At 40.6% G+C, this 15781-nt stretch overlaps 1 protein-coding gene across 1 annotated transcript in view; it reads right to left on the bottom strand.

The window, feature by feature from the left end:
- The window catches only part of LOC131455550 (ephrin type-A receptor 6-like), a 307078-nt gene that overhangs the window by 206241 nt on the left and 85056 nt on the right, over positions 1-15781 (bottom strand). Inside the window, exon 2 of the mRNA XM_058623250.1 lies at positions 7730-7782. The gene's annotated coding sequence lies outside the window, so the exon portion shown is untranslated. The remainder of the gene's footprint in view (positions 1-7729; positions 7783-15781) is intronic.

Below are 15781 nucleotides of genomic sequence, written 5' to 3'. Positions count from 1 at the left end.
CATCAGCCACACGGTCTTCCTGCATCAATCTCTACCTTTATGTTACTGTTGAATCTTTCATTTTAAACCAGGTTCACTCTGATGACAGTGAGTGCTCATTTACAGAGAAATGATGCATCAATCTATCCATCCATCTGTATTTAGAATAAAAACAGCAGATTGAATGGTGGTATAAGGTTACCAGGAACCAAAATACAAAAAAAAAGTGAAGCACAAGTCATTATGTGGTGCAGACAGCTGCACAATTTAAATTGTGACACAGATAATCAGTCAGATGGACTTAAAACAGATAAATGACTACAACTTGAACCACATCTGGTCAGGCAACCTCTACATTTAATGTCTGCACATGTTTTAAAAGCAATCTGTCCTCATGGTTTAATGTCTAAGACACATCAGCTTGGTGGAAAACTGGAAAAGTCAAGTGTTTGTCTGCTGGCAAGGACGAGGGAAATGCTGAAGTATTACTTGTGGTGCCTTCGCAATCTCTGTCGCTGGCTCAGACGCTTTGATAAATGTTTCCAGCGATCTTAACGGAGTAAATGTGGACCTCTAGTTGACAGAGGGAGTGATGAGGGTCATGCTACAGGTAAGTGCATTGTAGTTTTTGATACAGTGAAGTTGTACATCACCATGTACTGTTACACACACAGATTCAGAGACTCACTGAATAAGACTTTGTGTAAACAGTTTTCTGACCAATTGTCACCAGATATAACAAAAAGATTTGAATAAATCCCTAAAAAGCAGCTTAAAATCATGGGATTAATAACCTAATGCCTCAGTCACTCCAGCATGAGACTACCTTACTGAGAAACACTGAGTGGCAAGGAGAAATAGAGCAGGGTCGGATGTGTGAGACCGGGGAAGAGGGAGCCTGTGAACCCAGTACGCTGATGAGCTGTCATTTTGGTATTATGCAAATGCAAAGCAGCTGGTTGCCACAAGGGTCAACTAGAAAGGAAGTCAATGCAGCAGCAGCCAGTCACAATGGGTGATAGCTGTCAGCAGAGAGGCGGCTAGTCCACCAGAGACAAGGATTTTGAAAGACATGCTATTATCTGTAAAGCTGCTTTCTCCCTTCCCATCAACGACGTGACGTGGAATGCATCAAATTTATCTTTTTGTTCACTGTTTATTTAGAGAAAAACCTATTCATACATTAAACGTACTGCATGAATCCAGCATATCTTCCTTGTAAGTCAAGCCTGTATTTCAACTAAAAATAAAATTATTCAATATAAGGAGCAATATGTCAGTACTGTTCTCCACCAACTCTGCTCCTGGAATGAGCCTTTGCGATTACACAGTCTGCCCTTCCATGCACCCTTATTCTTAGCCGACTCCCCACGGCCCAACTACGGTTCTTCAGAGTGATGGAGGTCCCTCTGATCTGTCTAATTGATCCACAGCTGGGAATAGATGTGAATTTAAACAGTGAATTGTGTGCGTTTGTATACTATTCTGCCTGAATTTGTTCATGGTAGCCCTAGAGTAAGACAGCACCACATCAGAGAGGCAGTAATGTAAACAGTCCATCCAAGTGGACATGCTTATGTCCACTTGGATTAAGAATTTGAAATTAGAAGAAGAAGAAGTAGCGTATCCCTGTTCCTTTTACCTTGTCAAACCTGTGTTTGTCCTACTACTTCATGCCGAAAATGATCTACTATGAATAATTAATAATAATTATATTGTTGACTGCATTGGTTGAATAGCCGACTCCGATGTTGTTGTTAAACTATTGTAAAAGTGGTTCCAAATCTGTGAAATCTGTGCTGGGAAATCATATTCTAAGTTAGTAACATGTTAATGCTTCTAGAATGAAGAGATTTAAGATGATTTAAGATGACTTATGACTCGCGTGTGGCCGTCTCTCAGCCTGAGATGCATCACATGCAGGCGTCTGCGATGATGCACCTCGCTTTTCTCCAGACCTGTAACCATGGACCACCCACAGCCTTGTGAACACGATTCATTTGATTTACTGCTACTGTGACCATTTTACTATCTTCTGTTTCTAGTTTCTGTTATAACTCCTATTATCTTCTACATTGTACATTTATGTGAGTACATGTGCCACCTATTGCACATCTATCCGTCCTGGAAGAGTCTTTGGCTCTTCCTGAGGTTTCTCCCAATCTTCCACTGCAGAAGGTTATTTTTCGGGCCGTTTTCCCCTCACTCGATGCAAGGTCTAAAGGATAGAGGGTGTCACCTGCTCTACATAATGTAAAAGCCCTTTGAGGCAAACTGTGATGTTATAAAAGTGACTTATACAACTCTAAAATCGAATAGCTGTCAGAAGTATATTTAACATGTACTTTTTTATGACGTATTTCCCTGACAGCAGCTTTAAACAAAAGCTGTCATTTCCCCCGATGTGAATCAGCAAAATGTTGTTCCACTGTAAACTCTGAAAGCAATGTCTACTTCCAAGTTGTAAACAGATATTGAGCTGTCTGCCATCTCAACATCTGGTTTGTAAACTGTAAGGCTCGACATCAGTATTTCTCACACAAAACCAAGAAGTTTATGACACGTACCGTCAACAAAGGCAACACTTGCATCATATCTCATGCATCGTGCCAAATAGTTATATACAAATAAACCTGAGGACACACGTGCAGAAATGCCCCTACATCATACTCATCACATTAAATAACACACACACACACACACACACAGAGCAACACGGCACCGCAGTATGATCTAATTATTCAGTCCAATCAATTCAGATGACAGGATGTAAAGTTTTATGAGTCAAAAGAAAAAAAAAGAGAGCCAGATATAAAGAGATGCATACTGTATGTGGGAGGATGAGAGCAGTGATAAAAAGGAGAATGAGTTTGAGAGAGTGTGGGGGGCAGTGAGGAGCAAAAATGTGATGGATGAATGTAAAATTAAAGAAAAAGTTTCAGGAAAAAAAAAAAAAAAAAAGATTATTAGTACGACGAAATCAGATGAAAATTTCAGCAAAATCTATTTTAGAAATGTGCCACAGTGTGTGAAAAAGGAGGGTATATGCTCACAGATATGAAAGGCAGCAAATATTGTACAGACATGTTTAAAATTGCATGACGGCTCTGTAGAGGATTTCAAAAGAATTCAAATGCAGGGTTCAGCGAGAGTTTAAATTAGAATACTGCAGTATCTCACTCCTTCTCCGCTTAGTCGGTGGAAAAGTGCAGACTCCTTCATCCGTTGGACTTTTTGCATGGCTTGTTTCACTCGTGATGTTAGGATTCATACATTATTATTATGTGTACACCATGGATGACAAGGTTGTGATTGTAAGGGACTTACACAAATAAAACAAACATTTTTTTAGAAGGAGTTGTCAGTTAGACTGGGGAAGACGTTTAAGGTACAACAAAGCTGACATACAGAGCAGGTGGTGATGGTAGATGAATAGGTCAGACAGTACTTTTACCCTGACCATGGTCACTCACACATTCTACAAGCTAATTGGGCACAATATTAAACCATGTCAAAAAAATACAGACAAAAAAGAAAAATTGTATGAAAAATAAAATTGTGATAGAAATTTGCCTCAATGCAACATGTTAAAAGAATGGACAGCAGGTGATAAAAGGCAAAAATAGACATGTTTGACAACAGCAGGGAAGCAACGTCGAAGAGAGGAAAAACTGTCGGGAGACAACAAACAGAAACCTGTAAAGGGAAACAGCACACCTCAATTTCCTCATTGATTAACCCCGCTAATGTGCTAATTTACCTTGGTATGCCTTCTCTCTGCAACACCAGCCTCATCAAGAGCCAATTAGCTCCTCCGCAGCCCACAGCCATCCATCATAACAGGATAGACATACTCATCTTCTCTCCTTTAAGTTGCAACACACAGCAGCCTCCTGCAGTCAATACGGCTCCCCATGCAGAACTATTGTAGAATTGTGGCCCTGCTACGATCGATGGGCCATGAGAATTGGATTAAGGTGAATGAAGCTCATGAACTTATTCCTATAGAGAAGAAAATATACAAACTATGTATTGAGTTCTGTTTAAAACGCCACACAGGGATTGCAAATATTACGCACAGAATGCAGGAGATTCTCGAAGAATACTCTCACTTTACAACCACTTTTTAAGTTTGGCACAGAGTCAGCTGAACTTCTTCAAGCTTCGAGAAGGATGGGAGCTATGAGAACGGTAATGTCACCCAGACATAAAAAAAGCATGTTATCATTTCAACGCGAAAACACTTTCAAAGAAAAATACTCATTATGTCTCATGTCTCTCCCGACAGGTAAATCATTTATTCCCCCATCCTTAATTCATTCCAAAGTTACGGGACTGTGTCTGTGTTCTGACCTGTCAGTATATTGCTCTTACGTGCAACACTGACATGAGGCAATGCACCAAATCTAAAAACACCACATTCACAGCCAAGTAGCAAACTGGGGACAAAATGATAACGCTAGTGCGTTAATGTTAATGGTGATACTAATTAGAACGTGCATGGCTCTTGTGGTTGCAAAGAAAGACGCCACCCCCGTATGAGCTCCAGCAACAGTACTGCAGTTTATACCTCGCCTTTTTCTACTTCCGGTCAAAGAGCCGGGGGGGACACCACGTCCGACTCCAGTCCGACTATGTGTATCGTAATCGGACTATGAATCGCATTATCCAAGTATAGTAGTCTGACTAAGACTAGCTTGATTTTAGTTGTTGCTCACGTATAACTGCCAGTGAATGAATCATCAAGATGCGTAATAAGGCCTATACCGCAAATAACGCTATTTCAATGGAGATGCGCCTTTAAGTATGCAAGCAAAGTGGATGAAGTATTCCTCAGATTTTGAAATGCAGTCCTCCAGGGAGTGTACGGCATGCAGTGGACTGAAACTTGAGAGGTAATTGGGTAGCAGAGGGTTCCTGAGGCGGCTTGGGTATAATTTCTAATCAGCAGCAGACTCATGAAAGACGGTCTCAAAAGTGTCCAGGTGGAATCTTGAGAGAGGAATTATCAAAGGAGCTTTTTGCACCGATGCATAGCGAAATCATTTCAGATCTCCGAAAAGGTGTTGTCAATTGCTTCTAATCACCAAACAAGACACAGTACGGCTCATCTTAAGAAGATCTTACAAACGGGATTGTTTTGGAAGCAGATTCATGCCAGCAGGCAAAAATCTGAACAAACAGAGGTTTCCTGAGAGGCACAAGAAATCCCTGGCTGTGAGAATCATGCAAACTTCCTGGGTGATCAATGTGAGTGGCGCCGCAAAAGGCCAGCTGTGTTATCTATGTTTCCCCTCTCCATCTGTTGACACCACAGCTGAACTGGCATACTCCCACTTCACTGTCTTTCCTGGACTCATCACACACGCTGACAGTTTTCGACAAACATCACAGCTGTGTTTGTGCCGTTTATTTTTAGGTCATCTCTTTTGATGAATGAGACCTGGGGCCTCGTTTATATAGTTTACCGCGCACAAAAGGCGGCGTACGACCACCTTCTATGCAAAGTTTGGTATTTATAAAAAAAAAAAGAAATCAACCCAAACATGATGGAAAACGTTCGGCCCTTCACGGAGACTCTGAACCATGTGCACGGGCATAAACAAATAATGAGTGGATTGTGATTTATAAAAGGAAAACTTGCACGCACATGGTTTCATAAATCAGAATATTTCCGTCTGTAAGCACTTTCTGTTTTTCATATGTGCGCCAACTTTTCAGGTGAATCATGTGCACAATTTTATAAATGAGGCTCGGCATCATCTTTTATTATACTACTATTAAGTCGTTGATTTGAGTGGTTGGAAAACATATGCATCTCTGATAAACTATACACTTATTAAGAGGTATGTAATGTAGATGCATGTGTCCTGTAAAATAAATCTGCATAAATGTGTGTGGGTTTTTTTTTTGTTAACCCCTGAAACAGAAAGGCAAACACATAACTTGCAAATCCTTGCATCTCTGCACCTTTATAACTTTGCACAATCTCAACACTTGAACCTTGTAAATATGGTTTACTCAGTCATATTCGTGTACTTACAGTATATTCATAGCATTGGCACAAACCTGCACACTTGCACGAACAAACTCATTCGATCCCTTATTCCTTGCGTAGCTGTTACATGTCACACTGAATTCAAGACGCCGCAACACAACTCCAGGGACATCCAGCAATATTAAACATGCAGCGATGGGCAGCCACACATTTTGTAACGACACTGACAGAACCTGGAGGATAAATCCTTATGTCTTACAGATTCCTTCTCCTACACTTTTCAGTCCTTGCTAGTTTATTCTGTAACAGATTTTAACTAATATTTCTAATTCTAGAAACATTGGAATTATGATGCACATGCTCATTCATATGCAAACAGTAAATGCATACATCAAATCAAATGTATTTCCATGTATAAATGTGTGTGCCATCAATTGAGGGCAAACAAATGACATTAAAATGAGCAGTGTATGAACAGCCTGAGCTTATTTTCAGCTCAGGTAACCCTATTGTTGTTTCTCCGTACCCTGTTTGAACCTCCTCTCTCTCCCTGACACAAAGTGCAAATGCTGAATTAGCAGGTTCCACTGCCCATGGAAAAGCGCTGTAAATGTCTGTGTAAACTCTTGTGAAGTGTCTGTTTACCTGCCAATGTCTCTGGGGCACTGGCCAATCTAATCCACCGTGAGTCTCGCTCGTCCTGCTCCTGCTTCAATTTGGCTACATGCAAATGAGCTTGCGCTTCAAAGCCATTGAAAAGGATCAATGTGGATGTATATGTGGAATCAAATATGCGCAACCGAGCAACAGTAAGCAAACCTGAACATGGCTGTAACTTGTAAGAGATGTTTGATCAGCTGTGACTGTGGCAGAATGAGATGCTTTTTTCCTGCCTTGCAGCTTTGAGATTCTCCCCGAAAAGTCTATTGGGATGTAAATGAGCAAAAACATTGATTTCCCCTTGTACAGGGGGACAGTTAATCTAGTCTAATTTGGAATAAGAAATCTAATCTAATAACATAATGTCATGTATTTTATCAGCGAAAATAAAGAAAATTATCTTTCACCACAGTTTTAACGTCTATATCTGTCGCTGTGTGCTTTTTGGTCATAATACCACGATTCTCGCTCCAGAACCATTTGGAAGTTAACGCAAGAGATCAGCGTGCAAAGTAATCTTAATTTAAAGGAGTTGGACGCGGCATAATGTATTTCTGGTTAATTCAGCAGGGCATTAATTCTTTATTTTATAGCAGAGAGGTGTATGTCGCATTGTATAAGTGTAAGCAAGGTGTATAAGGTGCAAGCATTGGGGGTTGGGTACCTTGCTCAGGGGTACCCCAGCCCTTTTTGGCCGGGTGGGGATTTGAACCGGCGACCCTCCGGTTACAAGCCAAGTTCCCGTTCCATTTGGCCACGGGCTACCCATTTCACCACCAGGGAAATGGTGTAGAATCGGGTTGTTGCAAGTGAGAGAGAAGACTAATGTACACATGAATGTTTATGGACAAGGGCTCACTTGCTGTAGCAGAGCAGCTGCTTCCAGCCACAAATTTCACACGGTACTCTTTGCAGTCTCGCACAAAACCACATGTACACCCAAAGCTGTTTGCCTGCCGCCAATACACCCAAACACACACTGATTTATCACCAAGATAAATGGGATATTTCCAGCGTGATCCTCAACCCGTCAACCCCGAAAAGACAAACCCAACCAAAGTGATATCATTAGTGAAAATAAGCTCGACTCACAGCAGAAGTGTTCACTGCAGGGGGCCTGGAGCCTTTACTGTCTTCTGTCATCCCTGCAGAAAAGTGGAGACAAGAGAGAGAGTTTGATGGACAGCTGATGAAGTACCTGAGCCAGGGTTGTCCAATGGAGGAGTATTAACTCAAAAAGCAGCAATGAAAGTGTGCAAATGAAAGTGGGTTGGAAACAGAGTGACATTGTGCCACTGTCACTAGTTTCAAAGGGGTCACACCTTTTGCATTTTAACAGCCTGTAATGCCTAGTCGTTCATATTTACCTTCATGTGACTTGTTTCTTTATTCACTTCATACACCTTTTCCAATTCAGGCTCGTGTGAAGCGTCAGTAAATATTCTACACAGAGCATATCCTCCCTGTGCATGATCTATGGCACACAGTTATGCATGAAAGATGAAAATGGCATGGGGTGTAAAAATGCCTGATCCATATAGACACACACCATCACTGAATATAAATAAAGACGGGCAGCCCCATGAATCACTTACGTACAGAACTTCAGCGCCGTCCCCTTTATTCCCCCGCAGCCTTGACGAACAACAATAACCGCCGCAAGACAGTGATCAATCCACATTACATTTACAAACGACTAAAACAACGCTCACCTTTTCTCCTTGCCACGCAGCCACAGCGCAGTGACTGGGGCCTGGAGCGGAGTAGAGGGGCATTAAACTAAAAGGTCAGCCCTCAGTTATTAGGACTGGTGCTGTTTGCTAATAGCTCTGCCCATAGAGGCAGCTATTGATCAGGACTGTTTCCCTGCTCCAACAATGAGGAAGACACACATTTTGTTTGTTCTTCCTAATTGAGCAGGGTTCACCTTGTGGGTAATCCTCCTGCACGTGCAACAACACACACATGCAAAAGCATCCCGAATGGCCGACTGAACCTCTTACACGTGCACACGCTTTTGTGAGGGACAAACAAACATGTACACATATAAGCAAACAAAAAAAAAAAAACGCAAGCTATTACGCGTGAATCAGATGTAACAGATGCAATCGTGGCATTCTGTGTGTAGTGAATCGTAGGCGGACTTCGATCATTGCCACCGTCTTATCAAAACATTAGTTTGAACGTTGGTGTGTGCGAATGCAATAAAAAAATTTGCCTGTATAGAACCATAAAATCCCTACGGCGCCAACTCTATTTTAAGAGAATTTTAGACGATGATAAAACTTTGACTGTCTTGTTGTAAATGTTATTTTTTTCTTTAAATTGGAGGGGTAAACCTCAGCTACAAAAGAAAGACACATTCTACTAGCCATTAATAAAAAACTAAATGTTAAGGTAAATATACACACATAACAATTCCATTTGGATACTCTGAATTTTGCATTTAAAGATGCAAGTCTTGGACATGTATTCAATAGAGAGAGACATACTCAAAACAACTACACAAAGATAAACAACACCTATTTATAAAGTTTATTAAGTCCTTGGATATCAACGGTTTATCCTCTAGGCAAAAGTGAGAAAGGGTGGATTTGTTTGGATGTAAGTCATGGATGCATTTTGTGTTATTGCAGTTTCTGTTGTATTGTAAACACATACATTTCATTTTCTTCAAAATAACCATCACACAGGACAAAAAACTGGGACATTCTGTGCGTGTAAATGTGGCTACTGACAGTGATTAAAGGATTCCCAGAAAACGGCTCCTGCCCTGATCACTGTGTAGGTTGTAAATGTAGCATTTAAAGTGCAGTGAACTTTCAAACATGATTCAAATATAAAACGTCTTTTGGACATATTCTGTGAGAAATTAAGGTCAGGCAGAGGCAGGCATGTTAACAAAAGCAAAGGCAGGTGGGAAGGTGCACTGTAGCAACAGACCTGTGAGAGACCATGTTTCAGGATGATTTCCCTTCAGCACCTGATGTGATCTACAAAGTCCTTTTTTTTCCACCCCCTTTCAGCTGAAGAATGTCTCCATGCCTCATGTAGAAGTCATGGGAGGCAGAAGCAGAGCAACGTTGTTTGTGTTCATTCGGAAGAGAAACCAAACAAATACCAAACAGACCACTGAGACTCCGTCAGGCACCAAGTGGCCTTGTACCCAAGTAAAGCATTTACCCTCTGGGGACTCACTGAACTGTACCTTGCTTACAGTCCTGTAAGGGGGGATTTCTGCAGGTAAAACTGCACGAGAGAACTGACAACACGCAAACTGGAAGCGTGAGGGTCTTCTATTTCCTGAAAGTCTTTCCAGAGAAGCCTTTTATCTCTCGCCACGAGGCCTGTGATGAATTGCGGCGGCTTCACTGCCTCTGTTATGTGGGAGGTCAATAACTCATCTACGATCGCCGAGTGAGACCATCGCAACGCATTCTGATCAAAAGAGTGAGACTCTGTCGGTGATTAAGTGCAAATCTGTCACTGCTATGCCCACTGACACAACCTTAAACAAATCGTCACCAGCTCGACGCCTTTCACGCGGTTTCATCACCAATACTGGGCCTTGATGAGGAAAGTTCTATATTGGTAGTCGCTCGACACATAAATCATTTTGTAATTATGCATTCTATGCAAAGCCCTGGCATGTTGACAAATTAAGCAATCTGGAGAGGCAACACTATACTGGGGGGGGGTTTGAATGAACTATTAACAGATAGCTCGGACGACAGTACGCTGGATATTACTGTCAAAAGCCTGAAGATCAAGATCAGAACAACCAGATTTTTCATAATCAGTCTGCTGTGTTGTGTGTTCAGACAAGTTGTTTTACACAGATGCTTGAAGACGACAAACATTAGATCGGGGTGGAGAAAGGGGGGCTAAGTACAGAATGAGATTGTGCAACCTTTGTCCTTTGGTGAAAGTGGTAAAAATACAAAACAATGACTCCAAGAAACAAGCTTTGCCTCATGTATCTGTGGTTATTTTCTCTCCTTTTTAAAGACTGACATTAAAATGAATTGCAGCATGATCAAATATTGTTCATTCTTGACCATTTGGAATAAGAGACATAAAAAAAAAAAAAACTGGTAAAGACCAAATGTGGGCGTTATAGAGCTTCCAACAACACCTTGTCGTCTTCCTTGTGAAATTGACCTGATCGGAGCCTGAAATAGCAACAACATTGTCAGCGCATGAAATACTGGCAACAGCATTGACTGGGAAGGGGTCAGAGTCATAGATCAGGTGTCTGTGGCAGCTGAGAAACATTAGGGAGGCCATCCACCTCCGACCCAAATAAAGATCCTTGAGCAGAGACAACAGATTATAGGTTACGACCTTCACGCCATAGACAACCACCTGCTATCACATGACCCATTTCCAGAGCTGTAATGCGATAAGTGTTTCTTTTAGCTTTGACTATTTTAAGATGCAGTATTAGTTTTTATCATCAGAATTTGAGAATTGCACTTGAGAGAATATTTAAATTACAGATCCATTTTCCCAACAATGGCAATCTTATATCTCATTATATTGTTTGAATGGTTATGTTGCAATTTTTCTCTTCCTGCATGAATAAATGATTTTCCTATTGATTCTGTGCAGCAGGAGTGAAAACAATGCCAAACTGGACCAAGACGCTCTTAAACACAACGGCTGCAGCAGACCAGATGACGTACAGTGAAGAGAAAAGAACATGACGGCAACAAAACGGCTTGACGTTTGGATCCATTTCAAAATTGAATGCTAGAGAAAGAGTGAGTGGTGTTGGTTTTATGAGCGAAGCCTTGTGGCAACAAAATTACTGGGAAAATTATTTTAAAGACCACAAGACAAGGCAATTTTCAGAAGAAGAAATTGCAGCCTTTTGCCCGAGCTGAGGCCAATCCATGACCGCATTGTATGAATGAGAAGTTGAAATGATGAATTCATTTCCAACTGAATGTCTGAATGTTTAGAAAGAAGCTGAAAATTAATGCAAAACAAGGGACTGAAGGTAGGAAATGCATCTAAAATCGGAATGCATCCATTTTGGCTGTCGTGGTAATGACTAAAATTAAATAATTGCGGTATGAGCAAGACTATCTCAGAGGAAGCCAAGATACAGCACAGCCGCACATGACATCACCTCGTATTAAGACTGGTTCTGGCAGCAACAATAACCACTAAACTAGTGCCCGAACAGGTGAACTTTTACTGTGACTATGAATCCACTGGAAATATACTTGTTTTGTTTCATTTAGTGACACTCTAGCTAATTCACTGTATGACATGTATATTCTTATATATTGTATATTCTTGTATATCTGTAAAGTCAGGACATAAAAGCCTCACATCCCAGTTTAATTACGCTAAGGCCATAGTCTGAGTATACATGCGGAGAGGAGAAAAACTATTTATTGGTTGTGTATGTCTGACTCCACCTCCATAGGTGGCGCTGTATCTCTCTATAAGCTGATGCATATTTAATCAGTTTCCCGTTGACCTTGTCACAGAAAAACAAACAGCGAATGGTGAGATGGACAGTGAGATGGATCGTGCTGTGGTTTTGCATGTTTCGTACCTGCTGTTTATCGTGATACAAATTAGATTAGAAGTGTGGCTCTTGTGGTTGCTGGGTTGTCCGCCGCCGTATGATTTCTGGCAACATTACAGTTTATACGCCCACTCCTAAACGAATTTCCTCCTACTTACGGCCTTTGACTTGGAAGTAGGTGGAAATTTTTGGTGGATGCGCGGAATGCCATGTCCGACTTTAGTCGAACTTAGCATACACATGCAGTAATGTAATCATGTAATGTAAAGCATGGAGTAATCGGACTATGAATCAGACTATGAATCGCCTCTTTTAGGTGTGTTAGTCCGACTTAGACTAGCTCGATTTTAGTCGGACTAACGTGCTTACATGACATTAAGAAAACCGAATTAGTGTCACTGTGTGTGTTTACCTGCATGCAGTCTAATATGCTCATCTGAATTAGCTGTGTTTTACCTGCAGTTAGTCGTTGCTACAGTGATGGTACAGAGCAGGTCCATTAAGAATACACAGAGAGACCACTGACACAGCTCCCGAACTACTACTTGCAAAACAAAGACCACAGTTTGTATTGCTGAAATGTCTTCAACGCGAGTGTCACAAGGCTTGGCTGAACAACCACGATATTGGTTTTGTGAAGATTGAGTCTACAATAGCTGAGAAATGGCAGTTGTAAAATTGGGGACTTTTGTTTTTTTGCCCAAGGGTAGAATAGGTCGGTTTAAAATTGTACCCTATGGAATACTCCTCTCACTCGCAGAGTCGCGGTAAAAATTCTGTACTTCACTGTGCTTTGGTAGTCACATTGTATGACACTAGGCAAATTTGTCTACGTTCTGATTGAAAATCATGCATGAAGCAGGAAATTTGTGAACCGAAGAGCAAGTTGAAGAGTTGAACAACCTCTCAACACTCTCGCATGTTAAGTCATCCAGCCTAGCTCTGAACCTTCCATGCAATAAGCACCAATGTAAAATTGTGCAATAGGCTGAAAATTGCATACATTTTTAACTGCGTGAAATGTGAAAAATCTGTGGAGATCATGAAAGAGCTGAATTGAGGGATGAAAGTCTCACTTTTTGGGAATGTTTGGAGGTTTGAATGAAGCTATTTTTAAGCTATCTATAGGAAAATAAGTGTGAAGTGTGTTTCAATGAATGAGAAATTGTTTTTCAAAAACGTTGCATACTAATACATAAAATATTCCAAAATTATAAATGGACAGAATAATGTCTTAATTGACACAGAACATTTTGAGGTTTGTAAGAGGTTGAATATAAGTATATGGAACTAGTAAGAAACTGACGGTTTGTGTTTTTGAATGTTTTAAATAAATTTTATATTTTTTCATATTCCAGTTGGACAAATACAAGCAATAATGGCCCAATTGAGCTTAAGTTTGATTGAAGTTTCTATGTTGAAGTATGTGGAATAACTATAACAGACATAAATGGCAGAAGAAGATGATAATGAAGAAGAAATAGCCACCACAGCACAACACTAACTATTATGATTATGATACATTATATTCAGGCAACAGTGACATAAAAAAAAAAACATATTTTAGCATTTCACAACAGCAGGACATTGCTAATGCTTGCAGAAGGTAGCCGAGTCAGAAAATGTATTAAAGGAAAACTTCACCGATTTGCATTTAGCTTTGTATTATGCTAACATGACACTTGGTCCTGTTAGCTTAACTGTTAGCAAAGATGGCAGACACTGTTTACATTCTGGGAACGAGGTCCCGCCCCCTTACGAGTGGGTCTAAAATGTGCGGAACTAGCGAAAGAATGAAGATATTTCTCAATTTAGGGGAAACTGAGGTTGAGAAGCACAATTTTTCAAAAATACTACCCCTATTCTAGTAATACAAAGCTAAAAGCAAATCTGTGAAGTATTCCTTTAAGGTTATAGAGATAGGTCTGTTTGTTTTGGTGTGTTACCAATGCATTACTGGCATGTTCACTTCAGGAATGGATGCTCGCATCGTTTCAAAAGAGGTTCCATACATTATTTGTAAATGTATTCAAATGGAAGTTTAGAACCTACTCTGTAATGCAGAGCACTGCTATCATTACGACCTCCATAATTAAAAAATCAAATCTTCTCTCTGGCACAGAAAACTAAACATTTTAAAAACGAAACTTTTGCAGAGCGGCTGCACAAGGTCATTTTTTTTTTTTCTGATTCTTAAGTCTCTTTCTGAAAGTTAGATTGCACTGGATTAGAAATAATTGTAATTAAAGAAGTCGAAAAAGCCCTTAATGTTTCAATATCCCCACAGCACCTCAATAGAGGGAGAGACAGAAGTGAGCGTTTGGAAAGAGTGTGTGTGTTTAGGAAAAAGAATGACAATGAAATCAGGGAGAGAGAGAGATAGTACACAGAGAGCAAGAGAACAGAGGCAGCTCCAGAGCTGATTGGGATTGACTCTCCCACACTGCAGACACTTTAATAACCATTCTTTATGTTATAATAACAGAGCTGCCCTGCCGTGGATGGTTTCAATTTCTCCACCAGTGTCCATCATGTACGGGGCAGATTAAGAGCCTTGTGTGGCCTAATCGCAGACAGAGTCCGATTGCCCTCGGTGTGGCTTCGTTGGCTGTTAATGAGGCCATTTTCCTGGAGCGAGCACCACTCTGGGAACTAATCTCTGAGTGGTGTGAAGTGTGGGGTACAAAGGGCACAGAGAAAGGCGCCGAGCACGAACACAACTGTAAGAACAATTGTTTTTAAGTTGTTGTTTTTTTCTCCCGTCTCTTAGTGGCTCTGATAAAAGGCAGATAAAACAAAATCTTGAATGTTACACACCAACAGGCGCTGTCTGATGTCAATATCATATTATTATCTCAGCGTTATCTGAGAAAGGAGACGCTGCACTTGAAATTAGGGGTGGGAGACATGGGCAAAACACAATAATCTTGATTTTAATTTTTTAAGTCATTAATTGTGGCTTACAGATCAATGGAAACACCGTTGTTCCTTTAAACCTTAAGACTTATAATTGGACTACAGTGTATAAACATTGAACTCTGGGTAAACATGCAGATGCTCTAAGGTAAATTGAGCAGCAAACAAGAAAGAGCAACTAATACAACTATTTCAAAGACTAACTTACAGGGGCTGGCCCACTGGTGGACCGTGTGACACTGAATCCTGCTCACTGCTGCTGCAGGGGTTTCATGAAGGCAAGGAAACACCTGATAAAGTCAAAGTTTTTATCTTCAAAACTACAATCATGATATTATCTTAGACACTATATCTTGCCCACCTCGACTTGAAATCTTTCCCTACAAGTCAAAGACCTCACTGATGTTTACAGTAACATTACACATGTGATTAATTGATCTATCAAGCGCAACAATCCTTAGAAATATCCTTCCAAAACATATATATAAAAAAATAACCTTTGCTACCTCACGCCTAAGGCCAGTCCTTACCATGAATTTGAAAGACTTTGACCTAAACCCAGCTCCTACTTCAAAACCTATAAAAATCAATTCTCTTCGAGCTGCCCTTTGAGGCAATGCATCCCCATTCTGGGAAAAAAAAAAAAAAACAACCTCTGTGTCTAAGTGATTGATCCACACAGAGAT

This window comes from Solea solea, chromosome 2 (genome assembly GCF_958295425.1).
Source record: "Solea solea chromosome 2, fSolSol10.1, whole genome shotgun sequence".
Taxonomy (NCBI): Eukaryota; Metazoa; Chordata; class Actinopteri; order Pleuronectiformes; family Soleidae; genus Solea; species Solea solea.
The sequence above is the reverse complement of the archived record's forward strand: the minus strand, read 5'-3'. Positions and strand labels throughout refer to the sequence as shown.